The 27,634-nt window shown below is 35.9% G+C and overlaps 1 long non-coding RNA gene across 2 annotated transcripts in view; it reads right to left on the reverse strand.

Moving 5' to 3' along the window:
- Nucleotides 1–1,824: 1,824 nt before the first annotated feature.
- The window catches only part of LOC126497167 (uncharacterized), a 75,474-nt gene continuing 49,664 nt past the window's right edge, over nucleotides 1,825–27,634 (reverse strand). For both annotated transcript variants that reach the window (XR_007590537.1, XR_007590536.1), the window contains one exon: nucleotides 1,825–1,906. This is a non-coding gene — a long non-coding RNA (uncharacterized lncRNA). The remainder of the gene's footprint in view (nucleotides 1,907–27,634) is intronic.

The raw sequence follows: 27,634 nt of genomic DNA on the forward strand, positions 1-27,634 counted from the left end.
TGTGGGAGCCTAGGCAGTTTGGATTGCTCTTTGGGCTGACCAGGGAGGGGGACTTGACTGGGGGAGGGGGAGGGAAAGGGGAGGCGGCAGTGGGGAAGAGACAGAAATCTTTAATTAATTAATAAAGAAATAAATAAATTAAAACAAAACAAAACAAAAAAAACTATTACTTAAATCTCAGATAGACATTCTGTAATTACTTGTCCCTTCAAATTTAAACATTTCATAATTCATGACTATCATCTTATTTTGTTATTGTCAAGGAATGATCTTCTTTTCCTTATCTTCAAACAAAAGGACCAGGATGAGAGAAGTTTCTACCAGATGAAGATGGTGGTACACTTACATTGTCAGAGATTATATGCTTATATTCTTTAGTAAGAGCTGAAGCTTTATGTACCATTTCTGTCACTTATCCACAACTGTTTAAATCTTCAGTGCTACCCTATGGAATCCAAAGAATCAACTAAAATCATTGGTTGGTAACCATAAATTGTCAGACCACTGGTCTACATGTTTCCTTTTTATTTTATATTATCCTTTGCTCCAGTTTTCAGTATTTATCATGTATCTTTATTAGAATATGTCACACTACACTTTCAAGAAAGACCTCCTACCTTGCCTTTGTCCATATAATAAAGAAAACTCATACTTTAAAGTTCAGTACAAGTGTCTTGTTTCTGTGAAACTTGAATTCTAATGCAAATCAATTAGTCTTCCTTTCTATTCTTTTTCTACAATATTCCAAATATTAACTTCAAATTTACAGTGCTGTATGATATGATAATTTCATGCAAATGCTACCCCCAAAACATGCAAATGAGTAACAATATCAATATATCTGATTAGGATATCATTGTGTATTAATTTGGGAGAAAGAAGGATGTGCTTTTCTCAACTCCTGGTTAACTTCACCGCCTCTGATCTCTTCTCTTTCTCCTCTTCCTCAGTTATAAAAGCTTTCCTTCTAAAATCATCTAAACTGACTATGAGTTATTAGAGTGACAAGGCGATGGAGCCTTGGAGTAAACTGTGTGAGTCAAAAGCCATTCATCCTCTACTATATACTTTTATATTATTCTGTTTTGTTTCATTTAATTTTATTTATGTGTCTTCCTTTGTATAAACAGACACACACACACACATAAACTCACACACAAAATCAGATTCTTTAAAGCTGAAGTTATAGGCCTGACCTTAGTACTGTAGGTACTAAACCTAGGTCATCTGAAAGAACACAAATAGTCTTAACTGATGAACTATCTTTCCAAGCACCATGCCATATAATCTGATGACAAATGTTACATACGTTCAGACATTTCCCTCACAACATTAGGAACTTTCCTCTTCCCATTTTATATGTTTTACCATATGATGATTGAAGAGAATATTATATAATTCTCACAAGCAATACACCTGCCAATGTGGTATAATTTCATTTAAAGGTAATCATTTTCAGACATCTTTTCCAACTATTTCACCTTCATTGTATGATGTTTTTGTTTCTTATGACAGGGACTAATTGCCTTGGAAAATTCTAAGATATACTCAATGTTTCTGACATTGTCGACCCCAAGATATTGCTTAGACTTATACAAGTCTTCTGAAATGAAATTTGCATATATCAGTTTAGAACCAAAAAAAATGTAGAATGTATATATTACATAAAGTGACATGACAGGAAAAGAGCTCAAGTCAAAGAGTGCTATAAATTAATAGAACCATCCTGTTATAAGCAAATAAATCCAACATTCATAATAATCAAAGACCTTCCATATCCTGCTTTTTCTCTTATAAATTTCAATTCCACTCTCTTTTGATTACCTCAACTGAAGAATCTCTCCATCACACATGCTTCTGAACATGAAGCATGACTGCTCCTTTACTCTTTCAGGCATATCCTCACCTGCAAAATAAAATAGAATTCCCCCAATAATTCACTGCCTTCACATCCTGACCTGAAACCAGTTTTTAGGACTGGTGCTCTAAAGCTTAACCCTGTATACCTACTTCACTCTAACAGAGCTTCTTAAATACCCCACTGCTGTAGTTTGTCTCCCAGCTTCATGTTGTCATGTATTGAAGCTGTTTCTCATGCTGAAAAGCTCTCTTATGCTTAGAGCTTGGCATTCCCACTTAGGCTACACCAAATGCCATCTCTGTGAGTTCTTTGTGTAGTTTATCTTAGTGCAGTGAACAGACTATGCTCACAACAGTCAGAAGACCTGTTCTTAGTTTTCTAAGCAGTGTGACTTCAGGCATTTACCTACATTTTCTATCCACCTCACCTCATTTACTACCCCTTCTCCTAAGTGCTTTCTTCATTGTCCTACATTGCCTTATTTTTTGAAGATTAAAAACTTCACTGTATACCATGCACCTGACCAATATTGACAATTTAAACCTGAGATTATTTAGACAACTATCAAATATCTTAAATAAAACCTAAAAACCTTAAAAAGAAATAAATTGAGAATTTTTCATTTAAATGTATTTCCTTTCTAATACATTATGGAAAGGTAAGCTTTCAGATACTTTAGAGAAAAATTATTAAGAGTTAATCTTAAAGTAGACATTTTAGTAAGTAAAAGCAACAGTATTTTTCATATGTAAGGACAAAAATCAAATAGCATCTTAAATTATCTGAAAAATATATTTTGACTATCCAAATATAACATTTAACAGTACAGAAAATAGCAACTGTTTTAATTAAAACACAATAATATCATTTTCTACCTTTCCTTTTTTCTCTCCAGCTCCTTCCATGATAATTCTTATTTCCCCTCAAAGTCATAATCTCTCTTCCTCTGATTATTGTTACACACACACACACACACACACACACACACACAAACTCACACACTGCTGAGTTTCTTTAGTGTTCTTGTATGTGTATGTCATTGGGTTTGACAATTTCTTATTGGGCTAGTCTACTATTTGTGCCATATATAGCTCAGGAACATAGCTTACATTAAATAATTGAGAGAAAGGTTGCAGGGAGAACTCTGGACAGTTTCTTCATTCTAGGACGGACAGCTCTGGGCTGTCTATGCCACAAATCAAGTGGGTTGACAATGACCTGCAACATTTCATATGTTACTGCAGTCTTTGAAGTCACAAGGTCTGACTGTACTTGAGGTCTCCCACATTTTAACTTCTGGAAAACAGAAATTTGGACTGAGAAAATTTTTAAAGTCTGTGTCTGTGTGAAATGTAAAGTTGCTTCTCTTCAAAGCTGAAAAGTGACTTGGTATCTCTGGAGGATTATGTGCATTGTGTGTGTAGAGATGCCTTTTCAACCTCTCAGTATAGTCTGGCTAACCTAAAAACACACTATAGAAGATTCCAAACTATCACCTCATCATGTATGCAAGCAAACTTTTGAGAAATTTTCTTAAAAGGCATGTGAGCAGCTCCCCAGAAGCCTCATGCCCAAAGGGGTGCCTCACCGCTCTGCAGGTGCCTTACCAACTTGTGCTTTTGTTTTCACGTGTCAAAGATGTGGGAAAGAATCTTGTACTTGAAAATGTTATAAATGAGTTGCTATGAAATAAATTCTGACCTAGGTGGAGGCAGATAAAACCACAAGGAGATATTTGAAACTCAGAATTCTTGAAAAGCTCTTACGTGTATAATAACCTCTTTCATATTTATGTTCATTCCTTGTCTGTCCTAACACAGAAGTCTTTTAACAGGTAAGTAAAATTAATTAATTAAGACCCCAGAACCTGGAACTATCATGAGGGAAGAAGTGCACTCTGAAGCTCCCCAGGAAAATTTTAGAACAGAAATTCTCCTGTCTTTGTTTAACTAGCATTCCACAAATACAGATCAAGCACTTTCTGCAAAGAAACTATAGATAGGACTTGGGAAATTCTTCCTGTCAGTCATCCTGTACCCCCAGAGAACACTTTAACCAGGTTGTCAACCTGTGAATGTGTGCAATTGCATACTGAAAAAAAAATTACAGAAGGTCTCTGAATGCTTAGCACTTTCCCTGCTAGAGGAGGCTGAAAAGGAACTTACATTCTTACTGTAGTCCATTCGCGTTAAAGAGCACACTCACTTCTTATGAGTTCCTAAACTATGTCTAATACTAGAAGCAACAAGATGGGATGAAAAAAACTTAACATCAGAGAAAACAGAGAAAGAAAAATAGAGTATGAAGTTGAAGGAACTCGAGATAAACTGGATACCAACAAGAAAGATAAAAAAAAAAAACCACCACCTGTCACACGTATCCAGCTAGTCTCACTGAAGTTTCAGTAGCCGGCATTTCATCTGTCATATGAAAACATTTTCAATACCGTCTACCAACACAGCACTAAATTCTGGACTACCATTAATGTCAACCCATTTATAATTTTGGCTTGCAGCACTACAAAAAGGCAGATGACAGCCTACTATTTCACACCTGCTGTTGAAATGAATAAAAATGACTGAAATCTTTAAAACCAAAGGAAAGTGGAAGGAAAAAATAAAGTGAAGAGCACTACACAGTAAAGCCAATGTAAGCTCCCTGCCTGCTTTGAGTTCTGAGGCTCAGGTTTCAAATAAGTTGTCTTCAATAGATCTGGAAATAACCATGGAAGATCCCACAAGTAGAACCCTAACCTACATGGGAAGACTTTGTTCTATTTTTGATTGTTGTGATTTATGCAACTCCTTGGAATTTTGTAGCTTCTTCCTGTCAACATGTCTGTCCTGAGCCCAAATGACTAGGATAAATACCTTTCTCAGTATTCCTACTAAACATTGCCTTATAAAAAATATTATGCATATTTATTTATCTGTGCTTATTTATTTGTTTATTTTGTGGTTATTTGTATGGTTATGTCCAAAGAGTGTAGGCAGCACAGTGAGAGTGAATAAGTGCTAGACTCTGATGGAATTACCCATTCTGCTGTTTTATTTAATTCGTCTAACCTCAAGCGCAATGAGAAATAGCTCTGATAATTAGTTGCTGTGGTTATGAATCTTTCAGTTTGTTTGTCCTGCCAAGTGTAGTGATAATGATGTCTGAGTCATGCATCTTTAAACGGGAGAAAGAAAAACTCTTCATTTACTACAATACCAAGATACTGTTTGCCTTCCTCATTTTCTTGTGGAGCACATCGTACTTTTATTATAACATCAGTATATGATTTGCCTTTTCCTTGTCTTGTGATTTCCACTGATTACACTGAGTACATGGAATGTGAAAATGCTGGAATCTAAGCAAATAATAGTTTCCGTTTTGATATTATCAAATAATTTCAGAAAAATCTCAAATTATTCATGAATAATAATCTTTTGGCTTTCTCTATTTCAATTCTTTCATGTTCTCTTCATAAAACATAAATCCAGATTAAATAGAATAATGCTGAATAGAAATTTATGCCCAACTTAAGTTAAAAAAAATCTAAAAACACACCCCTATATATAATCCATTCTAAAGGAAGTCTTGAGTCACACACGTTCTTCTCGAGTCCAATTCTGCCATTCTTTTTCAGCTTAGCTAGAGAATAGATGAGAGATTCAGGCAGAGTGTGCCTGTGTACTAGTAATTGTGGAAGAAGAAAGTGTTGTGACCTTTTCTTTCTCACCATAGTGGAAAAACAGAATGTAGTGTAAGATCTTTAGTCGAGGTCAGTGGGCATTACAGCAAACTACATCACCTTCTTGAGTTACATTCCTATTGGGAGTTGTTTTAGCTGTTCTGGTCGAATTCTTGCTCTAACAGGAGTAAAAGAATCTAAGAGAAAGGGACACACAGACTACTATCATTAAAGCAACAAAGAGTATAAAAAGGTTTTTCCACAGGGCAACAATGCACCGAAATAAACAGGCTTGAAACCACATGCCTGCATTCCATACCAAACATAACTATGTTTTCAAAGAAGCCCTGAACAGGAGATCATGAGCCAAATGACCAAGAAGTTGAATTGAGAGAATAGAGAAAGAAGCTATTCCGCAAGAGTATAATCTCATCTCTCAGTAACCCACATGTTTCACTCTGAGTCATCCCTGAGATGTCAGTGATACAGTGGCTCTCTACACATTCTCAACTAAGAAAGAAATACTTCAACTTGACTAGAAATTTCCAAAGTATGAGCTCCTAATATAAAAGAGACGAGGCTAAAGACAGTCATGTCGCTAATGAAGTGTACTGTGTTCCTCTTGCCACAGAAGATTCGCTAACTGAGAACCACCTCAATGGCTGTAGGAGACAGGAAATTTGACATAACGAGAACTCAAGGTAATGATTAGAAAGAAAATGATTAAAAGTATTTCAAATTTGATAGTCTATTCAAGTTGAACTCTAATTAGATTGTCTATATTTACAGTGTCTCAAAACATGAGATCACACAATGGTAAAATATATTTCTAAAAATTATCAATCAATCAATTAAAATGTGTCCCTAGGACCATGCTAAGTAAAAAATGCATGCAAAGCAGTCATTCATCTTTATTGTTTTTGCATCTGACCCCCAGAAAAGTTTTCTTCTGAATCTTGCCAGTTTCAACAATTTTTTTTTTCATGTCAATGAAGGTACAATGGATGTTTGTACCTGCAAATGGCCAATACACTACATCAAACTATGTACTGTCAAATTTCTCTAATTAAAAAGAATTGTCTTTGAAACACTCATCCTTGGCATAGCTAGGAAAGCTTGTCAACAAAACATGATTTGTAGGATACAGGGAGGGGGAGAGCAAGTTGGTTATCATCCATCTTTACTCAGGAAGCATCTAGAGGCAGTTTGCACCATTTGTCCAGTGGATAAGCAGTCAGATGCCCTGACTTCCTTGAATTATCTACCTAAGTTGAGAAGCTTCTTCCTAAAAAATACATAGATTGCCTTCTAAGCTCTTGTCACACGGAATTTTGATATGTGGAAGCATGAAATTATAGAGAATGACAGAAGGGACCTTCAATTTTACTTAGTGTAAACTTTGTAATTTATTGGTGAATAAATTCAGCCACAGATAAGTTGAATGACTTGTCCAAGGTCTAGTAGATCATAACTCAGGCCTCCATTTTGCAGTCCAGTCATTTTCTACAAAGATTTCATTTCCTCAAAAGCATTTGTTAACACACTGCAGTCACACTCTCAAATCTGAGTCCAAGGGACTTAGATAAAAATGGGGCAAAGAAAAACTCTTGATTAGAGTAAGAATAGCTGCTAAGTCAATTATCATTCTTCCCGGAAAAATGCAAAGGGAAAACATACAGAATCATTTCTTTTATAGGCTTATATTGACAAATATCATTCTAATCACCTATATTTGTTTTGCTGAAACAACAGGAAGTCCTCATGACCAATGTGCCACAGAAGTGTTGGTCAACAGATATGAAACAATCCCAACACCAGACAGAAAAGTAATTTAATTTTGTATAGTATTCTTCGTTCTAGAAAGAACACTCCACCTATGGAACTACTGAATCTTCCCTTTGGACTCGACAATGCCCTAAATGATTTGACACTGTCTAATACATGCTAAAAGGAAGAGATGTGTAGATATTTGAAAATAACTAAATTATGAAGAAGTCAGTTGGATGCTGTTTTCAGAAGCGACTTAATTGTCAAAGTAAAAGAAAAAAAAGATTGTTGCCAAAATAACAATTATCAGATTGTATTGTGTATGAAAATTTGAGGAGACCCTTACATGTATATTAAACAGAGAGATGAAACTACAATCAGCAGATATAGAAAGGCAACCATGGTGTTGGGTAAGAGTGGGTTTATGAAATATTGACAAACATGAAATGATTGTCATCAGTCACTGTCAGAAGAGAACCACTCTCCTCCTCTCTTTTACAAATGATCCAATTAAAGGAAACATGTTGGCTATAAAAGTCAAAATCAACAATGCACTGTACACTGACAACCCATCCAACACATAAAATCAATAGTGCATTCTGCCTCCATACAGCACAAAGAGACAGTGTGACTTCCCCACCTCTTTAGTCAAATATGACACTGTATCAATCGATCAAAACTCAGTACTTATTGAGCAAGGCCTCTGAAGAATGCAAACTGAACTACACCCTTACATCCCTTTCCCATTTTATTTCAATATATTTTAACTTAAAGGCATAATACTTGGATTGTTCTCTTATCACAGAGAGCTGTTCCTGTGTAATCATTACACGGTTTGACATTGACTCTATTTACAAGATTATAAAACTCTGTAGTGCTAGAAGCAGAAATGTCTAATCACAGATTTTAATTTTAGTTTCTCTATGCCATGGCTTCCTGAAAGTTCTCCATTCAGTGTGGCAAGCATGGCACATATATGGTTATGATTAGTCATCAAGTTTGCACTATAACTAAAAATAATGTGAAGGGGAACTGAATAAGTACGAGAGATAGAACAAATTACAAGTCTGACAGAAGGAAAAACCAGTTCACGCTTCATATCTGATGCAGTATAGAAAAGACAGCAGAGTTGGTTCAGTTTTGGTGCAAATCTATGTGTCCAGTAAATGTGAATCAAGCATTTTCCTTCTCTGCACCTCAAGTTCCTTCAAAAGTTAGGAAAACAGTGGAGATCATGAGGCCCTACTGCTAACCAGAGTATTTTGGGGAGGGCTGCAAAGAGTCAGTTTTCTTCAGTGGTGCGGCCTCTGGCCTCCTGTGGATGGCACTATACCCATACACATAGGGACAGCATTATTTATACTTGATGGTGATAGAACAAGAAGGAAAAGGAAGAGGAAGAAAAAGAGGGAAGGGAAGCATGAGTAGTAAAAAAAAGGACAGGAGGAGGAAGAAGAAGAATGAATTTTGGGGAGGATGTGGGTGAGTGATTATGGAAGAAGTTGAAGGCTAAAAAGGGTGAGTGTGTTCTAAATCTGTTGTGTCTGTCTCTGAAATTATTAAATAATAAAAGCAAGAATGTAAGGACAAAAGAAGAGAGATGGGGAAGAAAAATAAAAACAATGAAAGAAGAAAAGAAAAACGAAAGGAAAGGAGGGAATAAGGGAGGGATGAGGAAAGGAAGGAGGAAGAAAAGAAGGAGGGAAGGAAATATAATGGTAATGAGAAAAAATAAGCAATAAGTTCCATGGTTGATAGTACTTACAAACAGACTAAACCTTTGGTTATGTTTTAAACATGGTGTTCCTCAGTATCCATACTTAGAGTACATTAACTATCAGGATGTATGTAAATATGCAAACATGGAAACAAAATTTATGAATAGCAATTATCAGCATATTTACAGTGAATTTTCTTTTATATTCTCCATTCACTTTTTTTTTTCTGAGTGCTGAACTCTCTTCCCTGTGGATGGAAACCTGCATCTGATTTTGTGGTCTCGTGTGTCTGAACCTTCTCTTTTTCCTTTCTTCAACCCCATTTATCTACTTCTTTCTCATCAAGTACATCTACTCTGAAACATAAACTGCGATCTTCCTTTATTTGTTTAGTTTGTAGTTTTCTTCAGATATTATATATTCTTCATTTCAAGGGGTTACTGAAATATGTGGATCTTTATTTGGGAATTCCTAAATATTTTGCTAATTCCTTAATCTGAACTCCTTAATCTCCAGGGAAATAAGAATCGTGTAAAAACTATCACCTGGTATCATAATTTTTGAGAAAATATAAAATTATTAGATGTTAATTTTATTATAAAAATACTCCAAGTATAACCAAAATATAACTCAGTAATTTATAAAAACAACATTTAATAGAGAGTATAAGTATGAGTAAATCCAGTAATTGAAGAAACAGCTAGAAGGAAATGTATAACTATAGCAGAACACTTCCAATTCTTTCCAGGGAGGCATTAGGTCATTTTTCAATTAGTGTTTTACACTTTGCTTTGCATTTTTCCTTCTTTAACTCATACTACATTGATAACTATGGAAGCAGTCTAAACCAGAAACTTTAGCAAAATGCTTTGCAGACATGTGCCCTTAGATACTAAATATATGTAAATGCAAGCTTTATTTACTACTTAATAAAAAACTAGCAATAACTTAGCTTGTCTTTTCATTTCCTATTTATTCTAATTTTTATTTTCAGAATTCTGGTAGTCTGTGTTTTTAGCAGTGAAAATACTTAGTTCTATGGTAGTAATCTGAAGTAAATCAAAACCTGTTATTTCCTTTCCTCAATCATCCATGTATTCTTACATAAGTTATGGATATAAGAAATGCTTTCATTCATGAGGTGTTGATCACATGTTAGGTTTTATTCTTTCTTGTTGCCTATTAAAGTGTTATTTATCTGCCAGACCTCCTACTATTCTAACAAAGACTTGCTACTCACATTCTCTTTTTAGAGATGAAAAAATTGAAAATAAAATCTTTCCATGAAGACCTTCAAAAAATCATGTTTGCAATCCTATTGTTGTGAAGGCCAAGGCCAGCTTTAGCTACATCTTTGATATGCTGTTTCAATTACTTGGTTACCTCCATGAACATTAAGATTAGACCCCAAAACTGAAAACACCATACATTCCAGGCATAAAACTTGGAGGAAATCAACTGGAACTTTACTGTAAGCCTTATCCCCGAGTACTAGGTATTATAGTATGTAAAGGATCCATGCTAGCTTCTAAGGAAGAAAAGCAACCAGGGTCCTATCCAGCTGGATAACCAATGAAACCCAATAGTTACAAGTCCAGCAAGACACCCCCGTTGGTATAATAGTGATATTTTCATCTTGCTGATAACCAATAGTTGTATAGCTGAAATTAAGTCTCACTTAATCAGAGAGGTTTTGTGCCTAGTGCTATAAGCATAGTCAAGTAACAATGGATAGAAAGTTTGTGATCCCTAGAGGAGAACTCTTTATTGTCACATTCTAAAACACTAATTTTCTAGTAAAATCAAAGACACCAGACCTGACTTTCACAACTTAGTTAAAGCAAATTTAATACAACTCTTATACCTAAGATTCAATGAACATAGGCAACAAAACATCTACTGTAGTGATTATTGTACTGACTCATGGATCTTGGAAAACATAGTAATATCATCTCTTTTATATAAGAGGAAGAGTCACTCAAATGATACATAAACACACACACACATATATATTCATCATGCATATATATATAGTATTACATATTATATATCTCCATTCATCTATTGATGGCCAAGGCTGTTAATTTGCATTCTTGATTATAGTCAATGAAGCAGCAATAAACATGGGGGTGCAAATCTATATTGTAGGGTATGGACTTAAAGAAAATGCAGAAAAATGAATGGATTTAGAATGCATAATATTAAATAAAATCAGGCAGTCTCAGATAAAAGTAAATCACGATTCCCTCATAAGCAGAATCTCTCACTAATAATATATGTATATGTAAACAAATGCACACATGCATCATTATAACTTAAAGAAACAAGAACAACTCAATATAAGTGAATGAGGAACGACTAAATGCAGGTAATGGATATTAGTTAGGAAAAACATATAACTGTATCGTTGGGAGTCTTAGCTGGGGTCATTGTGGATTCTTGGGAATTTCTCCAGCATCAAGCTTCTTCCTAGCCCTTAGTGGTTCTCTCTATCAAGATCTCTCTTTCATTGTGCTCCCACTCTGTCCCTCTCTTCCCTCAACCATCCTGATCCATCCTGTTCTCAACTCCCATGCTCTCCCCTTTATCACCCCAACCTACCCCACTCCCAGTTTAACCAGCAGATATCATTGAATTTGCCTTCCCTGGTCAATCAATGTGTCCCTCTTAGGGTCTTCCTTGTTACATAGCTTTTCTGATATGACATAATCTAATTAAAAAATGGGATACAGAGCTAAACAGAGAATTCTCAACAGAAGAATCTCAAATGGCAGAAAGACATTTAAGGAATTGCTCAACATCCTTAATCATTAGGGAAATGCAAATCAAAACAGCTCTGAGATACTATCTCACACCTGCCAGAATGGCTAAGGTCAAAATTACTAAGAACAGTTTATGTTGGACAAGATGTGGAGTCCAGGGATCACTCCTCTACTACCAGTGGAATTGCAAACTTGTAAAGACACTTTGGAAACAGTATGATGGTTTCTTAGAAAATTAGGAATTAGTCTTCCACTCCTGGGCATATACCCAATGGGTACTCAATTATACCACAAGGCCACCTGCTCAACAATGTTCATAGCAACATTATAGTAATAGCCAGAACCTGGAAACAACCTAGAGGCTCCTCAACTGAAGAATGGACCAAAAAAGTGATACATTTACACAATGGAGTATTATTCAGCTGTAGAAAAGCAATGACATCATGAAATTTGCAGGCAAATAGACAGAAATAGAAACCCACCCTGAGTGAGTAACCCAGACTCAGAAAGACAAATGGTATTTACTCACTCATAACTGGATATTAGATGTAAAGAAAAGCATAACCGGACCAAATGGCAGTCTTACCTCTATATAATTTCATTAAGTTGTGTAGACTTTGAGTTTTTTAATTTTCAGTATTTCATATTTTTTATTTCTTTATAAGTTTTTTGAATAATTAAGTTTATTATTTAAAAATACTAGACTTAGCAAGAAATTTATTGAACCACAAAAGCTTATTTTTGACACTCTACAAGCATTTATTTTCATAGTTCAAGTAACTAGAGTAACCATGCAATTATTTCAGTAATTAGAACCATAATCTAAAATCACATTTTAAGGAACCACCTTCAACCCAAAGCATATTTTTCTACTTACTGCCGATTTTGATAAAGGTCTGTTGGATAATTTTTTGTATTAAAATTATAATTATAATTGTCTTGTTAGGTGGTAGGAAATCAAAAGTTAGAATAACCTACAAGTTATAAGTAGGCTGCTGATAAGAAGGTAATGGGATTATTTTACCTGTGTTCCTTTATACATGCTTAGGAATTGAGTAGGAATTCTAAGAAAGATGATGTAATTAATTATGGGTACTTAGTTGGATCATTTCCTGACAACATTAAGCTGAAAGGCTAAGATTGATTTGTATACATGAAACATTTTTGTTTAGATAAGATATGAAGAAGATCCCCCCCCAAAAAAAAGCCATGGGCTGGGATTCCTCTTCCTTTACCATCAGTTATGAGAGTTATGGTACCATGAAATATGAGCAACATATGTCTTAGTTTTCTCATGAAAATAAAGGCCTATAAGAAAATAATGAATGCCATATCATGATACATACTCAGAAAAAGATAGTCCTTCAGATTAGGGCTCATATTTTTGAAATCCTCAATAGCAGTTCCATTACAGTTAGGCTACATGTTTCATAAAGTAATAATTTGGGGGAGAAATTCCTGAAATAAATGTCTCAACCAAAATTCCACACAGATTGTGAAAGATGCCCTTCTATTGCCAGCAAACTCTCCTTTTTCCAAGCCATCTGTTATGCATCTCCCTAAGGGTATTCACATACTCTTGTAGAGTTAACACTTACTTTTCCAGTCATAAAGTCTTACCTAGCCTTGCTGTTTTATTTAAGGTTCCACAATTTGACCAACAGTGTGTAGTGTCACGGTCTTTTGATACTGACTCAAGTTATTTCACTATTGTCCCTGCTCTTCCATACCGTAGTAAAGCACTTAAAGGGTATACATTCATATAATGCTGTCTTTGTGTGTTCAAGTACAATGGCTTCATTTTCACATATACAAACTAAAATTGTTACAGTACTCTCACTTTGAATGAGAAAATATTTAAGTTCAGAATGAATAAGCAATTGACTGAGAGTCTTACAGTGGGGCAGACCCCTTATCTTCTTGGGAAAAACCTTAAAGCTCAAATTTATTCATGTCAGAGCCAGCAAAGAATGAAAGCCCACATTTATGATGCTCTGGGAGACATTTGGCTGTAATGTAAGGGAGAATGAGAGCTATTTGAATAAAATATTGCAAAGGAATAGAATTAGAATCTATTTGTACCCACCCTATTTCTGCCTCTTATATACCATTTCCACATAGCCACTTTCTTTCCCTGTGAAGCTTCTTCTTAATCCTTGTTCTAGTGGTTTAACATTCCTACCAACAGTGGTTAAGAATTCATCCAGCTTTTCACTGAATTTAATGAGCTGTTTAACCATGCATTGTGTGATTGACTAGTGTACATTAATGTTCTTTTTCCTTTCAGTTTGACCTGTGCATGTTCAGTCTTCTGACTTTCTAAATCAGTTTCCTATTGAGCTCTCTGAGGATGCTTAAAGGACCTTCCCCTTCATATACACACCCAGTCTTTCCTCCCAAACTCATGAAACTGTCACACACTACCTTGATGTTAATGTCTACTTAAGTAGTCTTGTAGTCTGGATAAAAGTGACTGACAGACCTGGATGGTGGGGGGGAACCTTGGACTTCCCACAGGGCAGGGAACCCTGACTGCTCTTTGAACTGGAGAGGGAGGGGGAGAGGAGTGGGGGTAAGGGGAGGGAAATGGGAAGCGGGGAGGAGGTGGAAAATTTTAATAATAATTAAACAAAAGTGTCTGACAGTAGGAGGCCCAAGAGACTGTATTTGGCATATGAAAGGCCATCAGGTTTGGTGAGCAGGCATAGCATCATACCACAGTAAGTGGTCTCCATAATGCTGTCCCTTACTCGAAAGGAGCAGAAATACGACATAAAGAGAATGAGGATGGGACTTCACTTTAATCAAACTTTAGGGAGATTTGCCTTATTTCAAGAAACGGGTTCTTCTAAGGTTGATCCTTTCTTAGTGGTTCTATACTTGAAAGCATAAGTTTGACCTTTATCTCTAAAGACAATCAACAATGGCCAGTTTGTCTTTCCAACTCAGCATTAACTGTATATCTTGCATCTCTTGTAGTTTATTTTTGGCACCAGAAGCGTAGATGAGACAAAGAAAGAATAAGCTGAAGAGTGGTTTGTGGGCCTGGGTCCTCTACAAATAAAGAAAATTTAAAGCTGCAGAGCATCTGTGCCCAGCATAATTTTTATACTCCACATTGACATCTGGTGATTAGTAGAGAATTTGGGGATCTGTGTACTTTGCTCACCAACCTTCTATTGTCAATACTGTGATGTAGTCTCGAATCATAATGACCGTGGGAGTCAGGTTTCCATATGGGGACTCCTTAAGTGACCCTTGGTTTGATAAGTCATGCTTCAAACTAAGAATGATGAATCATCAAGTGGAGTGCTGGCATTTTAGGGTACTTCCCATATCCCTCTACTGAATCAGAGGCTCTTGAATGCAGTTGCAGTACAGAACCACTCCATCTATACAGAGTATGCATTATCCCACAGAAATGGTATTTAGGTAACCTTTCATTCAGAAAGCATTCTAACCTCAGTCATTAAATTAACAAAAAAGGAGAATTTGTTTCTGTTTTATTCTATCTAAGCCTGTAAATTAATATCTTCATTTCCCGGATAGTATAGGGCATGAAAGTTATGCTTCCAATTTTTCATTTATATTGCCTGCTATACAACTAAGGACTAAGTAAATGCTCTTCAGCTTTCTTTTTGTTTTGTTTTGTTTTGTTTTGTTTTGTTTTGTTTTTCGAGACAGGGTTTCTCTGTGATTTTGGAGCCTGTCCTGGAACTAGCTCTTTTAGACCAGGCTGGTCTCGAACTCACAGAGATCCACCTGTCTCTGCCTCCCGAGTGCTGGGATTAAAGGCGTGCGCCACCACCGCCCGGCTTCAGCTTTCTTTTTTAAAAAAAATAAAAACCTATACTTATTTGGATGACTTTCTTGGCTGAGGCTTCAGAGAAAGTGGTACCAGAACTGCAGTAATACTGTTAAGCATGCAAATGACATTCTAATTGCAAAGGCTTCTTGATTCACCTGGGATATCAATTCTAAAATCACATCTCAGTAATTTATTCTCTCAGTTCCCCAAAGAGTTGCCTTGAGGTCAGGGTTGGTATGAGAGACAGCATATTTCTTGCTAAATCTACAGTAAACTTTGATTTAAAAAAAATATTCTTCTTTTTCTTCCATGACTAATTTGTTCTAAAAGAATTTTCACATCAGACTTGGCCAAATAGTGATGAGTTCATCTGATCTAAATGGTTTTCCCTGGAGATAACTAAGAAATAATTTTGGGATAAGGTTCCACAAGGTCACAGAAACAGTCTCTTAGTTCATGACTAATCGTCTTAACTCAGGACATGGAAAAGCAGGATCTTGTGGGGCGGTATGTGTCCAGAAATCATAGAAGAATAAAAGGATTACAAATAAAATTACAGTTTTATTTTGAGGTTGTTGGCTTTATTTATTTTTTTTGTGGACCATCAACATGAGAATTTGGCTTGTTGTCACAGGTCTCTATGGGTCAACCGTATAAGGAATATGAGCCACTAAAATATTGCTAGTGTAGTTTTGAGTCAGCACCATATAGAGTGGCCGTGAACTGTGGACACTTAAAAGTTTCTTAGTTTTTCAGATCATTCCTTTTGCTCATTAAATGATGATAAAAGGTCCCATGACAGATAATGATAAGCAGATAAGAGCGAGCAAGCTTCTTGTCTTTTATAGGTAGGAGGGAAGCAGTGGTAAGGAGATCAGGATGCAGGTGGTCTGATCAAGAAAATAGAAAAGTAGGGGCTCTTAGGCAGGGAGAAGGAGGTTAACATACAAAGTGGGATGAAGTTAAAGGGGAATAGAAGGACACAGTTTATTCCCCCTTAGTGAAGGAGGAGGAAGCTAGATACAGGAGGATGACATAGGTAGGTAAAATAAAAAAACCATCATCATACTCTAATCATACTATTAACAATTTACCTAAAAACATATGTTAATAATTTTTTATATAAATACGCACATATAATTTTAATGAACTTTTATTGTGTGGACTGATTCTGCTCCTGTCAAAAGCAAAAAAAACACTACCAAAAATAAAAACAAAAACAATACTAGACATGAAAAGCCTATTTAGAAGAGTCCCAAAACATGCAGGTTACTGCTATTGCTCTTGGTTGTTTCCTAGAGATAAAACATAAGTCTTGCTGAAGAGAATGTGGACTTCAGAAACAGGACCCAATATTTACTGTGCTGGAACTGACCTGAATGTCTACAAAGGCTGGATTTCATGACACCAGAAGGCACCATGTAAGCTTCCAAAGGAGGAAAGCAATCAATAGTCCTACCTAACCTAGACACACCTATAAGCCATATTAATAATCAACATGGTGCAATCTCTCTCAAGCTGCAGTGCTGGCACACATACCTTTGTGGTAAATAGCATATTCCTAGTAAGAATTAAAACCATTCAACAGGGAGACCATGCCTTGTATGTAAACCCAGGTAACTAATGTGTACTAACAAAATGATTTTTGAAAATGGTTCTACAACCACTAATGTAATAAACCATTATAATCACAAACAACTATCTATAAATATTTATCCTTATGCCCATATGTAAGTGTAGTCTTTGCTTCACCCTCATTAAGGAAAGTTCTCTTTGCAGAGAGATGATTCCTCTAGCAAACTGCAGGCAATTGATATACAGATCAATGGAGCCCAATACCGATGAATTCATCTACAAAGCACTCAAATACTTAAGGCTTGGGGACAATTGTAGAAGAAGGGGGAAGTATAGACTTTAAGAGCCAGAGGAACAATTATTTTGCTGTGGTATTTTGCCTGATACTGACATCAGAAGCTATACACATAAAATTTCACAAACACAACTGCCCAAGCTTGAGCAGGACAAGGAAAGCACCAAAGAACATGCCAAACTCACTTGAGAATGAGTTTATGCCAATGAGGGCATAAACCTACACAAAAAGCACTGGAGGAAACTGCATAAAGCTGGGAGCAAGAGAAGTGGCTTTCTTCAGATAACCACATACCAATTGGTTGCCCAGTTTCAAACCACTAGCCCTGAAAACAGACATACAAGCAAAATCATATGGACTAAATAGGTTGTATTTAGAAATGTATATGCATACACAATACATATTCATGGGCAATAACAACTAACAAAAAAAGAGGTCATGAAGTTGAAGACCAGTAGGGAAGGGACATATGAGGGATTAAAATTGTGAAGGTAAACAAACAAATTGCTTGTTAAATTGTCTAGGGGTGAAGCTCAGTGGAAGAGCATATGTAATGTCCTGGATTCAGACACAGTCTTCAGCACCTCTACAACAATATAAAAAAAAAATACCTTCCATTTCTCTCTCTGCCTAAGTCCAGGCAATAAGTATTCTATTGTTTAAATGTTTTGATCACTAACTAACTTATTTAAGTAGAATCATATATGGATCTTTTAATTTAGTGTTTCTTAATTTTACATTACATTTTTAAATGAGCTCAACAAATACTATACCTTAATCAAGATAAGAAATACATATACACAGTATAACAAAATTGACCTAAAATTTGTATCAATTAACCAAGATCTATACCAATGCATAGTATCCATTTCTATAGCATATCCCCCTTTAAATGTAAAGAAACATTCATTAACAATATTTGAGAATATGGACATAGTTCTCTTCAAACTACTTCTTGCTTTTTGTTGGGTGAACTATTTTGGGGGGTGTACAGCAACCTTTTGGGGAGTCTTTGTCCATCAAACCACATTAGTCTGGAATTAATCCACAGGTTCTCATCTTCTGTGGAAACAAAAGAAGAGCCTCTTTTCCAAAGGAACATATCCTAAGATGCAAATTTTGAAGACAAGATACCTCTAAAGTACATATGTTGGTTACTTAGCTCCTTCCAGTCAAAAAATTCAAAGCAAACACAATAATATCCATAACCCATCTGATCCAGTTAGAGTTTTTTTTTTTCTCCATCTGGATTTGACTTCATTGCATATCTGGAATTATTTTCTGACCAGAAGTGCTTTTTAAAATGCTAAGCATCCTTACTAAGACTAAGGCAGGTTTTCTTTTTGGCTCTGCCCAGTCAAACATGGAGGGGCAGAGGTCTGTTTAGCACAAGCCATGCTTACAGCCACATTTTCAGGCACAGAGCAGGTTTATGTTGCCATTAATTAAGCTGTAGTACTTTGTTCACAAACCCCATTTAAATCCTTCATAGCCAGAACTAGTCAGAGTTTATACTGGCAGCATGGCCCAGGAATTGCAATTTCAAAAATATGCAGCTTTTATTCTGCTACCATTGAATTAGAAAGACCTCTCTTAAAGGAACTGCAGCATGCCACCACCAATCAGAGCCCATCTGGAAGAAAATACAGTTAAACTTTTCTTTTTAGTGTCTAGAATTCCTTTCCAAGTCTTCTCAGGTTTTATATGGATTTAGGGAACACACATTGGAGCACCAATTTGTTGTAAGAGACTGCTTATTCATTTCCCAGCTGCCCAGACTCCCAAAACAACCACACAGAAACTGTATTGATCAATGCTTTGCCCATTAGCTCTAGCTTCTTATTGGCTATTACATATTAATTTAACCCATTTCCATTAATCCATGTATCACCACATGACCGTGGCTTACCGGCTAGGTTCTAGCTTGTCTGAATCCAGTAGGGCTACATGGCCTCTCTCTTACTCCATCTTCTTCCTCCCAGCATTCAGTTTAGTTTTCCCTGCCTAGCTCTACTCTGCCTTATCAGGCCAAGTCAGTTTATTTATTCATTAATAAAGTAACACATAGACAGAAGGACCTCCCACATCATGTATATTTCTATTTTATACATGCGTGTGTATACAATAGTCTATAGTATATTTGTTCTTGTGAATGCATAATATTCAATTGTATATAACTGTATGTTTTCTTGTTCATAATATTTTATCATATATGCCTATGTCTATATGCTTGTGTGTGCATAATATTCTGTTGTATATAGGCATGTGTGTGCTTTTATGTATATACTATTATATAGTATATATACACGTGTGTTTTTGTAAATGCATAATATTCTATTGTAAGTGCTTATGTATGTATGTGTGTGTGTGCATACTACTTTTGCTTTTGCACAGTCTATGGGGACTGAAGTTGTCTACATATTTATCACATGTGTCTGCTGCTGCTTTTTACTGTGATGTGCAAGCATCAGTGTTGGGATGCTGTGGATCTAGTCTTCTTCAAATCTAAGTTTAGATGGAAGTAGTCAAAATTAACCCTGAATTTTCTGTAAGGTTTTACTCTGTAGATTTCAGGTTTTAAAGTGCTGACACTGGTCAGATTCTGGGTAGTGCAACTGTGATGCTGATTATATGTGAGATGGATTTCTGGTCCTTTCTCTTCTTCCATCTCCACAAAATCCTCTTAAAATTTTAAACTTTTCCAGAGGCCATGTTAAATGTAAGAAATTTGTCTGAAAGGGAGTAATTAAATGTTTACATTGAATCCCTTTCTAGCTAAAACCTGTAATAGCAGGGAGAGGGCTGCTTGTTCATCCTGGCCACCTACAACTAAAATAATCACACAGAAACTATATTAATTAAAACACTGCTTGGCACATTAGCTCTAACTTCTTATTGGATGTCTTTTACATTTTAGTGTAACCCATTTCTATTAATCTGTGTATTGTCACATGGCAGTGGCTTACTGGCTAAGTTTCAGAAGCATGTCTGATCCTGGCAGCTGATCCATGGCATATCCCTGACCCCAGCCTTGTTTCTACTAGCATTCAATTCTGTCTTCCCACCTACCTAAGTTCTGCCCTATCAACAGGCCAAGGCAATTTCTTTATTCATTAACCAAGAAAAGCAATGCACAGACAGGTGGACCTCCCACACCAATAACCCCAGAAAATTAAATGTTATCAGCACTTTACTCACTAAGTTAAGGGTTACACTAATAAAACTGTGTAATCTCAAAAATTTCTAGAAATTTCAATATTGACATTAAAGCTTCAACATGGCATAAATAGAATATTTTTGTATGTAACTCAGGGATAAAATAATGACCAGTTTCTATTGTCATAAGGAAGTGGTATTGTGTATTTTCAAAATAATAATGTAATGCATTCAAAGGGGCTCAGTGCAGAGGAATGGCGACCTTTTCCAGACATCAGTGATACCATTTTTTAAAAATATCATTTAAAGCATTGTTTCCTTAACCCTTCACCTGGGTTGTGATGAGCTGTTTGAAGTTTGCTCAACTAAAGAACTAGAAAGTACTAGAAGATATGACTTACTGGTGACAGGATCCTGAGGAGGAGGTAGGAAACCAAGTAAATTAGCCTTGTGTTTTTATTACTTTTAACCAGAAGTATAACTTAAGTTATTCTGCCTCCAATAGAAAAGAGACAATGATTACCATCAGACATCACCTTCTTTTTTTAAATTTATTTATTTATTAAAGATTTCTGTCTCCTCTCTGCCACCGCCTTTCATTTCCCTCCCCATCCCCCAATCAACTCCCCCTCCCTCATCAGCCCAAAGAGCAGTCAGGGTTCCCTGCCCTGTGGGAAGTCCAAGGACCACCCACCTCCTTCCAGGTCTAGGAAGGTGAGCATCCAAACTGCCTAGGCTCCCACATTTACTCTACAATTTTTCTAGGAATTCAACAAGTTGCTTTAATAAGAGCTACACAATTCCTAAATCCAGTTTCCAGATAATTGAAGATAATTGAAATTTTGTTCTTTAAGTTGTTCTTTTATGACTCAAAAGCATCCTGTATTTTATTCTTTTGTTGTGATATTATAATACAATTACATAATTTTCTCCTTCCTTTATCTTCTTCTAGGGCAGGGAACCCTGATTGCTCTTTTGGCTGACTAGGGAAGGGGACTTGATTGGGGGAGGGGGAGGAAAATGGGAGGTGGTGGCGGAGAAGAGACAGAAATCTTTAATAAATAAATAAATAAATAAACCTTCCAGAAAACCTTTTTTTTTTCTCTCTTTCAAACTCACACTCTCTTTTCCCAATAATCATTGTTACATGTGTTTATTTATATATGTATATATGCATGTTATATGCTGTGAATATCATTGGTTAATAAAGGAACTGCTTTGCGCCTATAGCAGAGTTTTAGGGGAACAGAGTTAGGTAGGAAAACTAAGCTGAATGCTGGGAAAAAGGAGGCAGAGCCAGGGAAAAACCATGTAGCCCCGCTGGAGTCAGAAGCCACAACTTTACCCAGTAAATCACAGCCTTGTGGCGATACCCAGATTAACAGAAATGGGTTAAATTAAGATGTAAAAGTTAGCCAGTAAGGAGTTAGAGCTAATGGGCCAAGCAGTCATTTAAATATGGTTTCTGTGAGATTATTTTGGGGCTAACCAGTAACCAACAAATATATATATATATATATATATATATGTATATACATATACATATATATTTATAGTGTGTGTGTGTAAGTATGTATTTTTCAAAATAAAATCTTCTCAGTCTACATAATGTTATTCATATATACATTTTGAAGACTGGTCATTTATCCAGGGACGTGGACACCAATTGGTTATCAAATAACAAATTGTTAGCTTTGAAAAAAAAAAACGATTTTTAACGGGTAAAAAGAAGATTATATCTACTGTCCCACTTTTTAAAGTGTACTTCAGACACATTTTAGTTGGTAGTAATGCTTTTGTGTTTTTATAATGTGTCCTGAGTATCTTTGTTCATAAGACAGGATTATGTAGCTCCACAGAACCCATTAGTGAAATTTTATTCTGTCATAATTTGGCAACATGTGGAAGTGTTTTGCCATTTCTATTTGTCGTTATAAGACACCTTGACCAAAAGCATCTTAAGGGAAAGTGGTGTTATTTTATTGAAAAATTTTAAATTGCATTCTACCACTGATGAGGAGTAAAAGCAGCAACTTGAAGAGCCCAGACACACCCCATGTATAATCAAAACAAAGAGAAACAAGTGTTTGCTTTCTAGCACTCAGGGAGGTTTCTCCTTTCTTAAACAGTCTAAGGTTCCAAGCACAGGTAATATTAACACCCAAAGTGGGTTGGTTCATCTCATATCAATTAAGACAATAGCAACAACCCCATTGACATGTTTGCAGGTTACTGTGATCTAGACTCTTTCCATGTGATGACACACCATGTCAAAATGGCAAAAGTCACCAACACATATGTTTCAGGCTGCCCATCACTACTCTAACTGGTATTTCTCTTCTTCTTAATAGTCATCCTCTATCTTCTCAACTTCTAATTAAACACAGACTTCTAAGAGATTGAATAGGTTAGCAGCCCACCTAAAGCAATTACTTTATTTGGCTAAGAAATTTAAGAGGACAAAACATTAATATTTTGTTGTGTATAGACCTTGTGATAACTTGTATTCATTCATTTTAGACATTCTACTGCATTATGGCCACGCTTCAGAATGAGCACTTCGTGAGTAATCAATATTATTCTTATAAATAAGAAAGATGGAAACTAGATTGAGGTGGACCGCATTTGGATTGCCTATACCATGTCAGTCTATCAGTACTGTCTCTAGGTCTGGATTTCTAGCCTGTGTTTCCTAGGTCCCTCAAATTATATAATGAACAATCAATGATGTATACATCAAATGCCTGTTGCTGTATGAAACAAAAGAAAGAACATCATAATAAATAGAAAGGGGCACACCTTTGTGTGTTTAGGTGAACTTGATTGAAATGATGTCAATGACTTCCAAAGCAATGTTTTTCTTCACTGAGCTATGGTAGCTTAGACTTGTTAAACTTGAGAGAAACTAACTCAAGATTAAGAAATCTTATACTCTCTAAGGACTTTTAAAGCACTAATATTCAGGGGTCTCTGTGAGATATGATCTTCCCTTTTATGAAAGTTACTCCACAAACATCAAAGACTAGTTCTCATTCCGCAATGAGGCACACTCCAGCTTCATCAGTTTACTGGATGATTTCTGAGGTTCAATTCCCAGATGTCCCTAGGCTAGAAAGCTATGTGGATAGGACAGTGTCAGTGTGAAAAGAGTTTATAGCAACAGAAAACATCCATGCAACTTGACTCACACTGACACTGTGCTATCTCCATTGTCTCTTCTCAGCCCATGTATGTATAATTCTGTTGCAGTGAGCATGCTATTTTTATAGACCCTATCATTCCCAGGTTGACTCAAAATACAGCCTTCACTCACATCTTCAATATCATTTTTGTTGTGTTTTTACTCACCTCCTCACATGGAAACGACCTTTCTCCTTTATCTGAACTCAGTAATACATCTCTCTAATGTACACACATCTCATATTTTACCACAAATGCAATTATATAAACTAACAGTCCCAATTTCCTAAGAAATAGAAATGCGAATGAAGGCAGATATTTAAAAAAAAATGCCTTTCCCTCTTCCCCTACCTCATCCAACATACCTAATATCTATTCAAAGAACAAAAGCTATCTCATCGCGTGAATGGTCCAGAGGATTTTGAAGACAAGAACCTTTTACTTTCTATCAGGAACCACAGAACAGAGGGAAGAATCTCAGTGACAAATTTACAGTAATAGATGTTTTCTAATGTGTGACTTTACCCCAACAAAGGTAATCATTTTTTTAAGAAAACCTGTGAATCAGATGTCCCAAAGCCACTGTAAGATCTTATCTACCTATATGTCTTCAACCTAAGACTGCCTGTTCTGAGAAGAGCAGACATTCTGATCCTAGTTTTAATGAGTCATCTAACATCCTCTCTTTCTATTCCACCATGCAGGGATTCAGGAACTGCAGGCTGCTGATGAGGGGTACAGTCTTCAGTCTGGGTAGAGTATTTTTCTGTGGATCACTAATCTTTGGTGTTTTTCTAGGGATCATTGACTAATTGAAACCTGTAACATATTTGTGTGTGTGTGTGTGTGTGTGTGTGTGTGTGTGTGTGTGTGTGTATGTTCAGGCTACCACTATAGTTTAGTTTCTAGTCGGCTTCCCTCAGTAATGCACTGGAGACTAAAAGCTAAAACTCAACCACTTACAACTTTGTATCCTTTCTTGCTGAAATTTATTCCTCAATACAGCTGCTACCCCCTCGCTGGTACGTACCTTTTTTATCATTTTGCCTCTTTATCATTGAAAGTTATTGCCTGAATGCAAGCACCATAGTTTGTTTCCCCACCTCCACCCTACCAAGCCAGTCTTTTTTCTAGCAACAATCATCTTGGATTATATTACTCTTACCATTTCTCTTTGGCAAAACCATTCCTTGGACCTTGCTAGTAAGAAACTGTTTTGTTTTTAGTAATTATTTTTTTCCTGTTATTCCACTGTATTCTTATTGGGGAGGGTATGTGAGTAGAGTTATGCTTTACTCTTTACATGATGTTCACCATCATATTTTTAAAAAGACTGTTTCTTGTAAACACTCATTCTTGCAGTGAATCATAATCCAACCAGCCTGTGTCAAATCACATGTCTCTTATGAGTTTCCTTTTCATTTTTAAGCCAAATTGTTACTATAAGATAAATTCTTCTTGTTACATGCCATACCACAGAAGAAGGAAATAGTCTCTAACTAATAAATACTAATACTGATCACATCACTGACTGCTGCTGCAAGGACAAAAGTTAATGAGAACTCAAGTGTCTGTGTTGGTATAGTTCATTGTCTTACTACTCTTCTGAAACGATCAAAGGGATGGATTGTTGGAACTTTAGAGAGGGCTTCCTCCACCATTAAATGAATATCCCACATTTCAGTAGGTAGGCACTGATTCCACGTAAATGATATCATAAAGAAATGCAAAAACCCAGTGTCAAATGGTTTATTAAAAAAGAGAATTGCTCATGTACTTTTATGCTATTTGTTAATTCGCCTGTGTATTTTACCATGCATGTAAATATACAACAACACAGGTTAGCCTCCTTTTAAATCATTTGGTTAGAGTTTAGGTTGGCTTGATCTACATATGTCTATTTTTAAGAGATACATCTAAAACATTAGGTAACATCCCTGGCCCTCTTTTTGTCACAACTAAGCTTGATACATCTGTAATTTGGTTTCAGTCATTGTTAACAATGATGCAGATAGAGCAGGGAAGAAGCAAGAGACCAAGTATCCCTTTCTGTTTTCATTGGTAATTATTATGCATTCATTTATTTCTCCAATAAAACCAACAGAGCTTCTCCTCTCTATAATGATCATACTGTTCCTTCTGCTGGAACGAGAAGCAGCACAATTCATTACTCATTGGAAAACTACACATGCATTCATATTTTGTCTTTATCAAAATAACTTGAATTTACATAGTAAATCAAAATTGAGAGAGACAAAGCCATGAAGATCCATGGGACATTGTGATTGCCCTGCCTTCCCAGCATTACTCTTTCTATCCAATATCACTGCCATAGCATGATAAGCCATTAAAATGTTGAAATGTGTTTTTAAAGTGAAATTGTTATGAAAAGAAATGCAATAATTTATCTGTTCAAACTAGAACAATGAGCAATGGTCATTGCATGTGTTATCCATACAAAATATTGGTAGTGTGTCTTAGCCTATTAAACATCAGCCTTGTAATCAATCTGTATAGTACTCTTTGGTTTACTTTGGTTTAAACAAATACCATTGTAAGAAGTCTAACATCACTCTTATATTTTCTTCTCATCAGGCACAAGCAGCAATGAGAAAAAGGAGTTCACATGTAACACAACTTCTTTAAGGAGAAAGCACTGAAATGCATTATATTTAACCATCTTATTATTAGAGTTTGTAAGAAAAGAGAAATGGGGAGCTGGAGAGATAACTTAGCAGTTCAGAGCACTAACTGCTCTTCCAGAGGTCCTGGGTTCAATTCCCAGGGCACACAAGGCAACTCACACCTATCAGCAACTCAAGTTCTATGGGATTCAATACCCTCACACAGACAAGCCATACAGGCAAAACACCAATGCACATAAAATAAATAAGGAAAATATTTTTTTAGAAAGCAAATAGAAATTAGAGGAATGTTAGGGTTAGGGTAGAGAAAAAATTAATTAAATAGTTTAAAATAATAAAAAAGTAAAAAAAAGAAATAAGAGGAATGAATTAAGCTAAGAGAATGAGAATAGACAATGGGGGTAATCAACAAATTTCATAAAACAAAAATACAAAGTTCTAATAAGAACATAATTCACACCTTTGTTTTATCCTATTTACAATGGAAATAGATTAAATGATAAATGTAATTCAATGATAATTTCCAATAATTGTATGACATGTCATGAGCTGTGCCATGTTGGACTGTCATACTGTGCCATGTTGTGAGCTCCCTACGATGGGCTGTCTTATGTCGGGAGCCACCATTTTGTGGTGACTTTTGCCCCAGCAGATTTATATGTTCCAGGGTGGGGGTGTGAAGATTAGAAATATTAAGTAGGAGGAACAGAGATAAGAAAGAATTACAGAGACATTGGAAAGTGTGCACAGGGCAACTCAGTCTCCTGCAAACTGAGTTTTGATTTTTAAATACTGAGTTCCTAAGTTCACCTGTGTTTAATTTTCCATACACTTTTATGCCCCAATACAAAAAGGGGGGGGTAAAAACAAAAGACTGTTTTAACATGATATAAATGAAAATTAGAATAGTTACTTGCTTCAATACTTTAGACAGCAAGTAATTAATTGTTGAGAAAAGCATTCTGTTGTTTAGGCAATGAACCCAACCTAGACCAAGTATTCTGAAAGAAGCCACTCCCTAGGTAAACCTCCTATTTCAAAAGAAGGAGCAGACGTATGCTTGAATTCTCTGACATTAGGTCAGGGTGGAGTAGATATACCTACATGGGCCATTTTAGTGTCCAAAACACCAAGTAATCACACCCTAGGTCAGGGTATATAGCCATACTTGTTGTTAATAATTCTGAGCAA

The sequence above is a fragment of the Alexandromys fortis genome, unplaced genomic scaffold (genome assembly GCF_014885135.2).
Source record: "Alexandromys fortis isolate MF-2015 unplaced genomic scaffold, M_Fortis_MF-2015_v1.1 scaffold_25, whole genome shotgun sequence".
Classification (NCBI taxonomy): domain Eukaryota; kingdom Metazoa; phylum Chordata; class Mammalia; order Rodentia; family Cricetidae; genus Alexandromys; species Alexandromys fortis.